Source organism: Megalobrama amblycephala, unplaced genomic scaffold, assembly GCF_018812025.1.
Source record: "Megalobrama amblycephala isolate DHTTF-2021 unplaced genomic scaffold, ASM1881202v1 scaffold455, whole genome shotgun sequence".
In the NCBI taxonomy this organism is placed as follows: Eukaryota; Metazoa; Chordata; class Actinopteri; order Cypriniformes; family Xenocyprididae; genus Megalobrama; species Megalobrama amblycephala.
Window position 1 is genome coordinate 110,871 of NW_025953386.1, and position 14,698 is coordinate 125,568.

A 14,698-nucleotide genomic window follows, 5' to 3' on the forward strand; every position below is an offset into this window, starting at 1 on the left:
CATAGATTGACCCCAAATTATTTAATCATTATCTAGCACCCCCTAGGAAACATATGTGAGTACATTGCGTTGAATTTAATTAGGTAACTAATTTTTTTAGTAAATTTGTATTTAGTGGTTTTTGAATGGTGGAACAAATTGTTTTAAAATCATGTTAAATATATTTCTTTAAAATTACGTAATATAGTACAAAAGCAATTTTTTTTCAACAAAAATGTTGCCAATGCTATTTTTTATAAAGTCTCATGTACACGTCGCTTTCCACTCGCACCTGCTTAAACAGTGTACTGAAATTGTTGTGTTTTATTAGTTTATGACTTGAGATAAATTATAAATAAATTAAATGCACAAATCCCGGTACTCGTTGTAGAGAATAAAATCTGCTAACCGTTTGTGTACTACTATTTTTACAGAACGCGCTTGTGAAATATTTTTACTTTATAATAAATGTGTCCTGTTTCAACAAAGAACAAGTTTGGCGATGTTCATTTTAATAAACACGTATTCGCTCTTGTAGCACAGTGCAGTGGCACATCCAGTCTTCTGTGTTATTTCCCATGCTGTCAAGAATTTGAGGAAATTCCTGCACCACAAACTTGGCCATCTGGTGGTATGACAGCAGTCAAATGTTAAAATACAAAATGAACTATGGGAAAATATAAGTGCAATGTGCATTTGACAGACACTTTTATTCAAAGCAATAAATGTTTTAAAGCTTGTTGTTTTGCAGAACCTCACAGTTATATATGATATGAGAATAGTAAGCCCTGTGTAGTTAGGGAGTACATGTCATTTAAGGAAAATATAATTTTATTTTCAGAATGAAGTTTTTTTCAAACATAATCTGTCGGGTAAAACGACCCCATCATAATTACTGTAGTTATCATGTTCAGAACATCACCTTTGTTTTTCCATCAAATGTATCTAACTAGGTGGTTGAATAAAATATTTGGACTTCATATTTAAAAATTAGCCTACCTCAAGTTATCTGGTTAGTTAGCTAGCCAGTTAGCATCAGCAAACTATTTAAAAAATATATATATTCATATAGGCTTTATAATTTTGGAATTCATAATATTGGTTATATTTTAAGACTTTAATTTATTTAGTTCATTTTAGTTGTGGTGGTACTGCTTGTACTTTGTAAATATATAAAGCAAATTGCTTTGTCAGAGTGGGGGCATTTTACCCTCTTGGTACAAATTTACTTTTTGTTCAAATCTAATGGCATTACTAAACTAATAGCAATTAGAAAAACTCTGGACATTTTTCATACTTGGTTTATAATTTTTGTCATTGTCACTGAAGCTAGAATAACTGTTCTAGACACATTTATCTTTTCACAGAAAAAAAAAAAAAACTACAGTCCTTAAGTGGGGCATTTTCCCCCACTGTACCTTACAGAATAAGCTGTATTTTTTTTCTATGAACCCTTCTAAACATACTGTAGGAGCCAAATTAGGAGTATGGCCCTTTAATTACAGCCAGCGGAAGTGAATGTTAGTGACACCTGTTGATTGCATCAGGTCCTATGCTGGTGGTAGATAGAAGCACGTTATGCAGGAGCATGGTAATCAAAGACGCCAAGCCGTTATAGTTTTTCAACGGTGGAAAGTTACTAAAGCAACGCACTTTATTTGATTTGTTTGGAATACCATGGTATGTCCTTATATTTGTTTGAATCTGCGCATTGGATTCAATCACACGTCAATTATACAATGAATCAACAACAGCACTGCACAATTACACATCCCGTAACTTCAAGCAAATTTCAAGTATCGACAGTAATGTAAGTACACTTTCCTCTTGTTATAACTCGTATGCTTGGAGTATAGAAATGGCGAATAGTAGAAATTAAAGGTTAACGGATGCCATTATACATACTACAATTGAAACTTCCCACTTTCCAACACAGCTGAATTGTGGGCTGTCCTCTTTATAAAACATATCTTTGCCACTGTGGTACCTCTAAATTTTCAATACAATTTCAGTGGTTGCACAAACTGCCTTAGAACAGCAGTAACACAAACAAACTCTAACCGACACAACTGTATCAAACAAACTCTAACCGACACAACTGTATCAAACAAACTCTAACCGACACAATACTCATCTTTCAGGTATTGTAACATCTACTGGATCCTATCAAATTTTGCAATGCTGTAACATACTGAACTTAACAGAAATGCAATGTTTAATTGATCTAGTAGATAAAAAAGCAAACAAACAAAGGGGTTCAGTGATTGTTTTCAGCTCTTTATTACAGACATGTCTTGTTTTTAAACTAAGTGAACTACATATAAACATAATCATGTTTTATCACTGCATAGATTAACACATTGTTTGAAACAAAAATCCAAAAAATAATTTTTTTTTACTTAAATACATAAGCAACAGAACCATGGTTGGTCTTCCTGTGGGACTGCAACATTTAAGCACTTTATATGATACCACCTCTTGCATTTTTCGCACTGAACCTGAGAAAGCAGGACACACGTGGTCAAAGTTAATTTTACTTTGGTTTTACAATCCATAAATAGAAGATATTCACGTGAAATACAAATTGACTACCCAAATACAGGGCTCTTCCATTTGAGGAGATTCATTAGTCCCACACAAAGAACAATACTCCTCCTTTGACACTGCAATTATTTAAATGTAAATGAAAAAACAAGACTTAAATTGTTAAACTCATAAGTATATGGAATGCACTTTCAGGATTGTTGTCTTTACGGATGTACTTTAAGGATTGTTTACAATACCTGATGCCTGAAGAATTTCTTCTGCCATTTTTCTTTGGCAATGGCACATCCAGTCTTTGGTGGGGGTTATTTCCATGCTGTCAGGAATTTGTGGAAATTCCTGCACCACAAGCTTGGCCATCTGGTGGTATGACAGCAGACAAATGTTAAAATACAAAATGAACTATGAGAAAATATACAGGGAGTGCAGAATTATTAGGCAAGTTGATTTTCTGATCATATTTTTTTCCCAAGCACATTTTACCAATTCCAATCCACATCAATCTTAATAACTACTATTAATATTGTTTTTAATCATTTATAAGTGATATATAATTGTTCATGAAGGCTGGAAATGAAAAATGCCTTATATTCAGGTGTGCAGAATTATTAGGCAAGTTTTCTTTTACAGGCAAAATGAGCCAAAAAAGAGATTTAACTCAGACTGAAAAGTCAAAAATTATTAAATACTCATGAGAAGGACGCAATACTAATGCAATACTAGAAATTGCAAAGTTAAAGCATGACCAAGGGACAGCAAAATGCTCATTGGGTCAGCGGGGTCAGACAAAAACAGGTGGAAAAGAAAAGACACATGTTAACTGCAAAATAATTAAGAATTATGTGTGAAACCATCAGGAACCCTTTAGTCTCCAGCGCCACCATTTTCCAGAACTGCAACCTACCTGGAGTCTCCAGAAGTGCAAGGTGTTAGGATCTCAGAGACTTAGGTTAGCTAAAGAATCCTAAAAATGACCCGCACTTGATAAGAATCACAAGCTGAAGTGTTATAAAATACATGAAGACTGGGTTTTTATAGGCCTTATAAACAGACAGCTTGAGAGTGACTCCTGAAGGACCAGCACCACATCCTCTTGTACCACTGTTTGAAGAATTTATCTTCCAGAATCTGGCAGTAAGTTTTGGAAGATCATTTTTAGTCCATCTCTGCAAGACAGACATTTCAGGATAAGAGATGGACTAAAAGTGAACTCAAACACCTTACTGCCAGATTCTGGATAAATTCTTCAAACAGTGGTACAAGAGGATGTGGTGCTGGTCCATCAGGAGTCATTCTCAAGCTGTCTGTCTATAAGCCCTATTAAAACCCAGTCTTCATGTATTTTATAACACTTCAGCTTGTGATTCTTATCAAGTGCAGGTCATTTTTAGGATTCTTTAGCTAACCTAAGTCTCTGAGATCCTGAGACCTTGCACTTCTGGAGACTCCAGGTAGGTTGCAGTTCTGGAAAATGGTGGCGCTGGAGACTAAAGGGTTCCTGATGGTTTCACACTTAATTCTTCACCTTAATTCTTAATTATTTTGCAGTTAACATGTGTCTTTTCTTTTCCACCTGTTTTTGTCTGACCCCGCTGACCCAATGAGCATTTTGCTGTCCCTTGGTCATGCTTTAACTTTGCAATTTCTAGTATTGCATTAGTATTGCGTCCTTCTCATGAGTATTTAATAATTTTTGACTTTTCAGTCTGAGTTAAATCTCTTTTTTGGCTCATTTTGCCTGTAAAAGAAAACTTGCCTAATAATTCTGCACACCTGAATATAAGGCATTTTTCATTTCCAGCCTTCATGAACAATTATATATCACTTATAAATGATTAAAAATAATATTAATAGTAGTTATTAAGATTGATGTGGATTGGAATTGGTAAAATGTGCTTGGGAAAAAAATATGATCAGAAAATCAACTTGCCTAATAATTCTGCACTCCCTGTAAGTGCAATGTGCATTTGACAGATACTTTAATCCAAAGCAATTTACAGTACAGTGCATTCAAGTTATACATGTTTTCATATTTGTGTGGAAAAATAAGCCATGACCTTGGTGTTCCCAGTTTTGTCATGAATATTTTGTAAACCAACATTCAGTTACCAGGGTGGCTGCGGGTCCTTAATAAAAAGTCTTAGAATGTCTTAAAGTTTTCCTAATAAAAGTCTTAAATTTGACATGTTAATATCTGTAGACACCCTTGCCTGCATTACAAAAACACCACAGCTCGTGCCATCTCTTTGAAATGTGTGGTGGATTTTGCCAGGTTTCCATTTGGCTTTCACCCAGTCCTCTTTTCCATACTGACGTTGTCTCATTTTGAAGTATTCCCTGTTTTTTAAGAAATACATTTAAGTTGTGTAGTATAATTCTGTCAAATATACCTTCATCAGAACATTCTGATACAGCAGAATAATAACAGGACATTAAAGTAACAAGCTCCTACCCAAATCTGTAACATGCCTTTTTTGCTTCTTCCATTTCATTAGTGCCAGATTGAGGATCAACAACAAAAATGGTTTGTGATATAGCATGCAGATACTAGAAAGATAAACAAATACTGTATGAATCAATGACATACCCAAACATAAGCTCAATCATATATACACAATATAAACAATACCTGGCTTTTTAAGGTGTAGTACAGAACATATTTGCACATTAGTGTAAATGAAGATCATAGTGTTTTCACTCACCACAAACTTCCAGTGCACATTGCCAGTATTTACAAAAGTGATTACACCATTGTAATCCTCAAAGTTCACCTGTGTGGCAAAAATGACAAAGTTAATGACAATTCAAGCAATTGTGATAGGGTAGATGTTCAGTCAAAACACTTCTGTAACTCTTTCACTCACTTTTCTCAACCCTTGTCGAGCCATCTGTTCTCTTTTGCCACGCAAAATGACACCAGTGATGTAATGACTTAACTGAAAGATCTTACCAGTTGCATCACAAGAATTGAGAACAGTGCGGAAGTAGCTCTCAATTGCCTGAATGAGAGGTTGAAAAGTTAAAAGCATATTGTATTTCAAATCACATTATTTGTTTTATTTAAGTCTTAAATACTTCTCACACACAAACTCAAACCAAATGCCACATTTTGAACTGTGCATTTATTATATATATATATATATATATATATATATATATATATATATATCATGAACTTACCTCCCCAACTAACAATTCGTGTGGCCTCAAAGTTTGAAAATCCCTGAGGTGCAACAGGTACTCCTGTTTCCTGTCAGGGGCTCTTACAATCACCACAATAAGGTCAGTAGGATCACTTTGCCATAGCATGTCAACCTGTAATAATACTCAGTTAAAGTAGTGTTGCTTTTGCTTGTAACATTGCATGCATTACAATATACACTTTAATAATATTTACTTTTATTACCTCTTCCTCCACAGGAACTACCTTTGAGGAAAGATCACAGGGGACCAATTTTGACCTGCTTTCTTGGCCGTACCCATCTATGCATGTCACATCCTTTTGGTTAATCTGTGTCTTTTTCTGGGGGGCTGGCACACAAGGAGGAGGGGAATGCATGGTTTTTTATTATTTTTTTAAACAGCGTGTCTAAAATTTTAACATGCCAGAAAGCAGGCAGCCAGACATTAAGGTGTATGACCAGTCAGACAGAAGTTGACACAGAGGTTTTTGAAGAAGTAGTGAAGGAGTCACCTGGAACTCTGAGAATCATGCTGGGCAATGGAGGACTTGGTATTCATTCAGACAATTCACAAATTAGTTTATTTAGTTTAAAGGCCGGAATGAGAAAATTTATTGTCTTAAAATACCAGTAACTTTTTCTTGTAATATGTTTCTTAATTTTGTACCAATTTCATAATGAACAGCCTCTCAATTATCATCATGCTCGGGTACATCTGATGACACCGTCATCCTGAATTTCACAATGTGTGACCCTGTTGAAGAAGAAGCCACTGCCGAAGGAAGACAGCCTAAAAGGCCATGCCACATAAACTGAGGCAAAAGTGGTAAGTGGTGGAAATTGCTAAGTCCAAGTTGCTTAAATTAAGTCCAATCTGAATGTTGTTTCACCATGGGAAGTGTTCTTTAGATAACAATTTTTTTCCATCATTATTACATATGGTTTTACAATAACGGAAAGCACATTTTATTTCACCTATGGTTTATTGAAAAAATCTTAACATCAAAGCCTGGTGGTGAACAAATTATGCAAGAGTATGGAAAAACCAAATCCCTGACAGATGCCACCAGAAGACAGATGAATAACATACTTGCTGCTGAGATGCCAGAAACACACGGGTAAGCATTAAGCATATAGCTGGGCTGAAAATAAACATTGTTATTATTTTACAAATGTTAATTATGTAAATTGTGTTGTGCAATGTCATTTGAGTGTGATGTTAACTTTGAATTCATATGCTAGGACCCCTTTATATCCATAAAAACAAAATTGTATAAAATACTTCAGATAAAGGTTTTAGAATAGAGTTGATTCATTCATTTCCACTGGCCAAATAGTATTTGAATAGTTTTAAACAATTCAAATCAAATGTATGCAGTTTTGCTGATGAGGTGAACATAACTTTTAGGAAGTTTATAGGCTATTTTTAGTGGAAACAGATCGGCCTACTTATTTATTGCAGTGTAAATACAATTGTCTGACTCGGCGCGTCACTGACAAAGGATTTTAAAAAGAAAACATGCAAATCTTACCGTTTTCCTCAAATTATATCCTTCAAATGGTAATTGTTTGACATCAACACCTCCTGCAGCTGTGGCTGTACAGTAAGATATCATTGGACCTATTCAAACTGGACAACGGACCGTTCGACCACCGAATCCAGCAGTGTCTTCCATAATATCTAAGTTAAGTGTGCATCACTGATCGTCATTCTCAAAAAAATATTTTGTCATAACATCTGCAGTTTAGTTTAAAGAGGAATTATTGTGCTCCCAGCGCTCCTCGCTGTCATAAAACAGCGTGTCACTGGAAAAGTGATCGAAAGTAGCACATCTACTATCTCAATTCATATCACTTTTGTCTCCAGAATGTGCGTACGCACGGCTCAAAGTTTGCTTAAAGGTGCGCACATTCTCCCGTCAAGTTTGTTTTTATAGATCACAACCTTTGCGCGGGAACTGGCGTACGCACGCTTCCAGCCCCGTTTTGTGCGTACGCACGCTTTATAAATGAGACCCCAGGACTGGTATGACATCTTAATTCACAGCATCACCAAAATATCCAGTGTAGCATTAGGTATCACTCATCACTTCTGTGTGTTACATTGCAGATAGAACAATATTTCAGATTTCTGTTTGGTGAGGCCACGGCCATCAAATTCTGGAGAAGTGGCCAACCACTTTTAAAGCAAAAGTAATAAAGGAAAGCCACGGACTTGTACCCACCACAGAACTCTTGGATTTGATGCGCAATGCTGAGTCAGCTGCTGAAGTTGAGAATAGTATGAATGGAACTGTTTTACTTGTTGTTGTGGGTTATGTAGGTGTGTAGTGTACATTTTCGTAATGGTGCAAGTTGTCATTTTGAATGCTATGCTATGGCATAATGTTTTTATTTACTTATTTGTAGGCTGGGACAGTGACATGTCTGCCATCTTGCTGCTGCTACATCTGCTACCACCATCTGCACAAGGTAGAAAGAGGCCGGGAAAGCTTTCTGCGTATCAAGCTGTAGATCAGCTCATAAGATTTCAAAAGGTATGCTTAAAGGGTTAGTTCACTTATAATTTTTTTTTTTTTTGCTGATTATTTACTAACCCCCATGTCATCCAAGAGTTCCATGTCTTTCTTTATTCAGTCGAAAATAAATTAAGGTTTTTGAGGAAAACACTCGAGTTAGAGACTCGGACTCGAGTCGCATTTTAACAGACTTCAGACTCGGACTCGGACTCGACCTGAAATGACTTCAGACTTGACTCGACTCGGCACAAAAGACTCGGAAAATTTTAAAAACGACTCAAGTCTTTTACCCTTAACTACTGATATAATAAAGAATTCGTGTTGTGTTTAAATGGTTTTATAATATCTGCGTCACATATATTTCCTTACGTGTCGTGGTAGATTGGACTCTTGTCATACACTTTGATTACGTATGTCTGTGCGCATAAACTCAGAAATGTCATAATTAGAGTCCCATGCAACATGACGGGAACCACCGTGCCATATGTTCTTTCGTTTGGGTTATTATCACGTCAGATCAGCTAGACGCACAGAATGTGGGAAAACAATTAGACACCGGAACAACATCATCAATTTTTTTGAGACATCGCATCCACAAAGGTTAGTCACATTAACTCGTACAGCTAGCTATTATACTGCGGTGAAGCTGCATGGCTCTTTTTAATTGCCAGCCTGTTCAAATATGAACAAAAAAATCTAGACTTTAAACCTAGCTCTACGTTTTATCAATCTTTTCGTATTATATGCAGCTTTTCTCTTTCTTAATGTGTGTCCATAAGAGAGCGAGAGATAGAAAGATGATAGAGATGTTAATCCATTTATTGCTTAAAGCTCATATTTTAATGTATCACAATCAGCATGTGTAGAGTTTTCAATTGACATTCTTAAACATTCCGAAGTTTAATATTTTCTGATAATGACTGTCGTCAATAACAACGAAGCTGTATAACAAACTGCTATATAACAAACCGTGACTCACTGGCGCCATCTTGTGTCCGTTTAGCGACTATTAAAAATGACTACTTGTGTTGCCAGGACGACTGTTTTGTACATTGTAATGGATTATAAAGTAACAAACTGGATGTACATTATCCCTTACATCATAGGACCTTAATTTCAAATAAAACAGATTACAGAAAGATCATTATTTTGTCTATATAATACAACTAGGATAAAAAATAGGATTTGATTATGATAATTTTTTTTTTTTTTTAATGACTCGAGACTCGACTCGGACTCGTGACAAAAGACTCCAGACTTGACTCAGACTCCAGTGATAAAGACTTCAGACTTGACTCGGACTCCATCTTAAAGACTTCAGACTTGACTCGGACTCCAGCTTAAAGACTTCAGACTTGACTCGGACTCCAGTGATAAAGACTTCAGACTTGACTCGGACTCCAGCTTAAAGACTCCAGACTTGACTCAGACTCCAGTGATAAAGACTTCAGACTTGACTCAGACTCCAGCTTAAAGACTTCAGACTTGACTCGGACTCCAGCTTAAAGACTTCAGACTTGACTCGGACTCCAGATAAAAGACTCGTGAACATCTCTGCTTCTCGCCCAGGGATACACACAGAGCACCATTCAGTCCTACTTCATTGTGGTTGACCAGCATTAGGGCTGGGCGATATATCGCATGCGATTCTCACGCGCATTTCGTCAGTAAAGCCGGTTCCCTGATTACCGCTAAATCGCAAAGCCACGCAAAATCGCGTTCAGTATCGAAGATGAATCGCCTTCGATACTGAACCCGATTTTGCGTGGCTTGTCCGTGAACTACGGCTTTGTCTATTAAAAGGCGCTCCATTTGAAAGCAGGTGATGGCAATTTAGCGGTAATCAGGGAACCGGCTTTACTGACGAAATGCGCGTGAGAATCGCATGCGATATATCGCCCAGCCCTAACCAGCATGCTATGTACAGGCAGGACTCTTTTTCTGAAGTGTGGTCAAGAAGGATGCTCACGTTCTTAGTTTTTCTGGTTTAAGAAAGCATCTTAAGTGCCATGGAAGCAGTTTAGTTGATTCTGTAGAATATGATCCTGTAGAATATGATCTTTCATATCCTCAAATTACCGTCAATACAAGTAATGTTTCTCGTGTTGAAGAGTCGACTGAATATTTAATTCAGTTCACATTTATTTGTATAGCGCTTTTCACAATACATATCGTTTCAAAGCAGCTTTACAGAGAATGCATGTCAAAATTACTATTTAAGAAGAATGCAGTTAGCAAATAATGTAGTAATTTGGGCAATTCATTTACAAACACTGTTAGAATTTAACTTTAAGGTAGAAGCAATGAGCTCCTGTAAAAATGAATTGCATATCAACAATAATTTGGATATATAGAAATTTGGGAATTTTTCTAATTATTTAGAGGCTGAGTCACAGTTATCTTCGCCATACATTGTAAATAGTTGTTCAGCTGTAATTTCTGATCTAAAGGCAGCAGGTGTTTGTCAAAGTACACTGAATTCTGTAGTGATTTCCATGGAAGAGATTGTTCAAGATATACATCAGCATGCTAAAGTGACAGTGATAAAGCATGTATTTAGTAATGAAAGAGAAACGGAAACGTGCAAGAAAGTTGAGGTGTGTTTTGAGGGGTCACAGAATCCTTTCACAATTCTAAATTCAGAATACAAGCAATCAAAATTTATGACTGACAATTGGGAAATAGTAGAACCAGTTGAACGTGTGATTGGTTCAAGATTTGACACAAGACGAAATAAAAAGACTGGAACATATGATCAGGTAAATTCATGTATATTCCAATTTTATCTACACTGCAGTCAATATTTAAAAGTCAGTATGTTCCAGAAATGTTGCAAAGCTCCGCTACCAGCGACTCTAGACTGAGAGATATTTGTGATGGATCTTTTTTTAAAAGTCCCCCCTGTTCTCAACTGAGAAGCAGACAATACAGATCCAAATGTTCTATGATGACTTTGAGGTCGCCAACCCTCTGGGTCCTAAGTGAGGTATTCATAAATTGGGTGGAGTAAATTTTACTTTAAGAAACTTCTCTCCAAAATGGAATTCTTTCTTGGCTAACATACACCTGTGCGCCTTATTTTATTCTCAAGATGTTAAACGGTATGGTTTTAGTGAAATTTTTGCTCCCATTGTTTGAGACATTAAAGTGTTAGAGAGTGATGGTATTGAGATTCCATTATACAATGGTTATGTTTGCGGCACTGTAGTACAGGTTACTGGGGATAATTTGGGTTTGCATAGTTTGTTTGGTCTGGTGGAGTCTTTCAGTGCAAGGTACTGTTGCAGGTTCTGTTTAGCGGAAAAGGAGGGTTCCCAACAGCTGTTCGCACCAGGTGAAGATTACTCACTGCTCACTGTCAGAAATGGCTTGTAATCCATCCCTACCATACATTTTTGGTGAAGGATCTAATTCATTGATATTTTCACACAACATGGCATGATGTGTTAGAAGGGGTGGGCCAGTACGAATGAAATTATTATTTCATTTGAAGGAAAACATTCATCAGCAGAAATAAATTCAAGAATAGAAAGTTTTGATTATGGTTTCTGGAGAGGCCTGTAGCAGTTAATTTAGGTGAAGGATCTTGATCGGAATGTTCAGTCTGGTGCTTATCGGAATTTCCTCTTATCTTTGGAGATTTAGTAAGTTCTACTGACCAACACTGGGGCCTGCTTCTTTTACTACTTCAAATAATAAACATTATATTCTCGTCCATGTTATCTCAAGGTTTATGTGTATATTTCAAACATTTAATTGTGGATCACCACACACTGTTTAAGAAGTTGTATCCTCAGAAAAACCTTTTACCAAAGCACCATTTTCTTATCCACTATCCCCGCTGCATCCAGAATTTTTTTTCAAAAACAGCTTAAATCATTTAAAAATATTACCAAAACGCTGGCAAAAAAGCATCAGAATCATATGGCATATAGTTGGTGAAGTTCAACAACTTTTAGTCGGGTAGAGATTGGTCCAAGAAAAACGGTGTCTTTAAATATGGTAAAAGGAGGTTCTGAAATTGCTATGGCAATGCAAGTGCCCAGTAGCATTCAGGTTATGAAGGTTAATTGGGCTAAAGCAGGATTTTTTTTTTTCTTTTTTTTCCATGTCGACAACCTGCATCACCCTAGGCCTTTTGACATAGAAATGTCATATGGAGGAAATGACACTCTACTTGTTGTGCCATATTGCTTTCTCTGGTAAACATTTTTATGATGTTATACATGTTTCGGTCAGAGACAAGGCAATGGGTTTGCAATGTAAATTCAATGACATTGAAATGCTTTATTTTTTACAATAAATTGTGAGTTCTGTGATCTAGTGTTATTGTGCTTGTTTTTATTTGGATAGTAGTTGATAGTTCTATAATTCAGTAACACTGCATTTTATGATTTATGTATTTGTTTTAAAAAAAACACTGTAGAGAAATGAAAAGTAAATATTACACTTTGTCTTTTTTAAAAGTAAAATTGTAGATAAATTAACTTTTTACTGTGTAATTATATTACTCTTAACAGTGTGATTAAACTACAGTGTTAATATACTTTTATACTTTTATACTACTTTTTATACTTTTACACATTTCATTGCTATTTTTTACACAATATTGAGTAGAATTAACTCTAAAAACTTGACACTGACCAAAGAGTAAATTTTACAGTGATTTCGAGTGGGACCAAATGTTATCTGAAACAGAGTCAAATTCAACTCTTTAGGAGTTAAATTAACACTTCTGTTTTTATGCATTTCTAGAAACATGGATTAAAACCCATAGAGGCAGTGATACATCTGGACCAAACAATTGTACATTTAAGACTTGTAGTATGTTCTTTAGTGTCAAATAATTATTTTACAACTACTTTTAAAGCGGTGTGACCCTCCATTCAAAAGCTACTGAACCGGAAAATGTAAGGAAACCCATATAATACAGTGTAACAGTGTTACCTGTTATCAGGCTATTTTTGATCGTATTCACCACTAGGGTGTGCTAGAGTGTTAAAGCCCCAGGTATTTAATCAGTTGGGAGTGTAGAAGAAGTCAGGTTGTTTGGAAGAGGGAAGCATGGGCTTACCCCCTATGGCTTACCCTAGCACCTCCAGCAAAACTCATTGGAGTCCTGATTGAGAAACTTTGTTTCCAGTTCAATTATGTAAGTTTTGTTTATCTTTGTGTCATACATCTGTTTTCACTTGATGTATATAATTTATGTGAGGGTTTCTTTAGCTAATGGTAGATTTCTTTTCTTTTTGTAGATGGACTCTTTAAATGTTCCTTTATATTTTTGTGTCTTTAATCTGTATGAGTAGTTGCAAGGACACTACTTACAGTATATGGACATCAAGTGTTTCTCCCCATTGGATGGTTCACTACATTACTTTGTGGATTATCAAATGTCCTGAGTACAAGGATTTGACTGTGGGCTTCCATGTTGGCTGGATGCTTTGAAGAGCACTTGAGGAGGGTTCACTTTTTGTGGGAAAGTTTTTTTTTTTTTTTTTTGGTTCATTTTCAATGGGACATGGATATTATCCTGAACCTTGACTATTCAACGTGTTTGGGGATGGTTCTAGATTTACCCAAAGAATCATTCATCTACAACTGTGAACTGATCAGATAAGCTTTGTTTTCCATCGTCATTGCCATACTTTTCCTGTTATTTCACATTACTTTATAGACAATCTACAAGTATATTCTCTTGATTTACTGTACTGGTTTTATTTCAGTTCATTCTTCTTTTCATGTACGTACATTGCTTCATTTGTTTGTTTTTTTTTCACATTCAATTTATATAAAGGTGTAGAAATACAAGCCTTGTCTTTGGTGTTTGTGACAATACACTGGGAAATAGATTTAATACATATTTTTAGCAGCGTTACGTTAATAGTTGGTGGGCCCCTCCTGTATTTCAGATACGTATAACTGCTGATAGTCGTTATAACAGTGATGGTAGAAATTGACCATATCGAGCAAATAATTGTCCATTTAAGACTTGTAGTATGTTCTTTAGGGTCAGATAATTATTTTAAAACTTATTTTGTAATGGTATGACACTCCATTTAAAAGCTATTGAGCTTGAAGGTGTGTCAATGAAGAAACCCATAGAATAGACTGATTTGTGGAAATTGAACTTCTTGAGTAAATTCTTCCACATTTAAGACTTGTAGTATGTTCTTTAGGGTCAGATAATTATTTTAAAACTTATTTTGTAACAGTGTGACCCTCCTTTCAAAAACTATAGAACAGGAAAGTGTGTCAATGAAGAAACCCATAGAATAGACTGATTGGTGGAAATTTAACATCTAGAGTAAATAATTATACATTTAAGACTTGTAGTATGTTCTTTAGCATAAAAAAAAACATTTTGCAACTAGTAGGGGAGCACTGGGATTCTCCTTTCAAAAGCTATTGAGCTTGAAGGTGTCAATAAAGAAGACGGTGATGGTAGAAATTTAATATATATGTGAGACACAA

General features: G+C 35.8%; 1 long non-coding RNA gene across 4 annotated transcripts; it reads left to right on the top strand.

Moving 5' to 3' along the window:
* The first annotated feature begins 1,185 nt into the window (after positions 1-1,185).
* LOC125261657 lies at positions 1,186-14,473 on the top strand. Of its 4 annotated transcripts, XR_007183400.1 has the most exons (7): positions 1,186-1,789; positions 5,019-6,256; positions 6,391-6,531; positions 6,714-6,823; positions 7,816-7,986; positions 8,115-8,242; positions 12,358-14,473. It is a non-coding gene; the product is annotated as an uncharacterized LOC125261657 (long non-coding RNA). The 4 variants fall into 4 exon arrangements; XR_007183399.1 differs by having other exon boundaries at positions 5,019-6,531; positions 7,816-8,028; XR_007183398.1 differs by having other exon boundaries at positions 5,019-6,531; positions 12,358-14,472.
* The last annotated feature ends 225 nt before the right edge of the window (positions 14,474-14,698 follow it).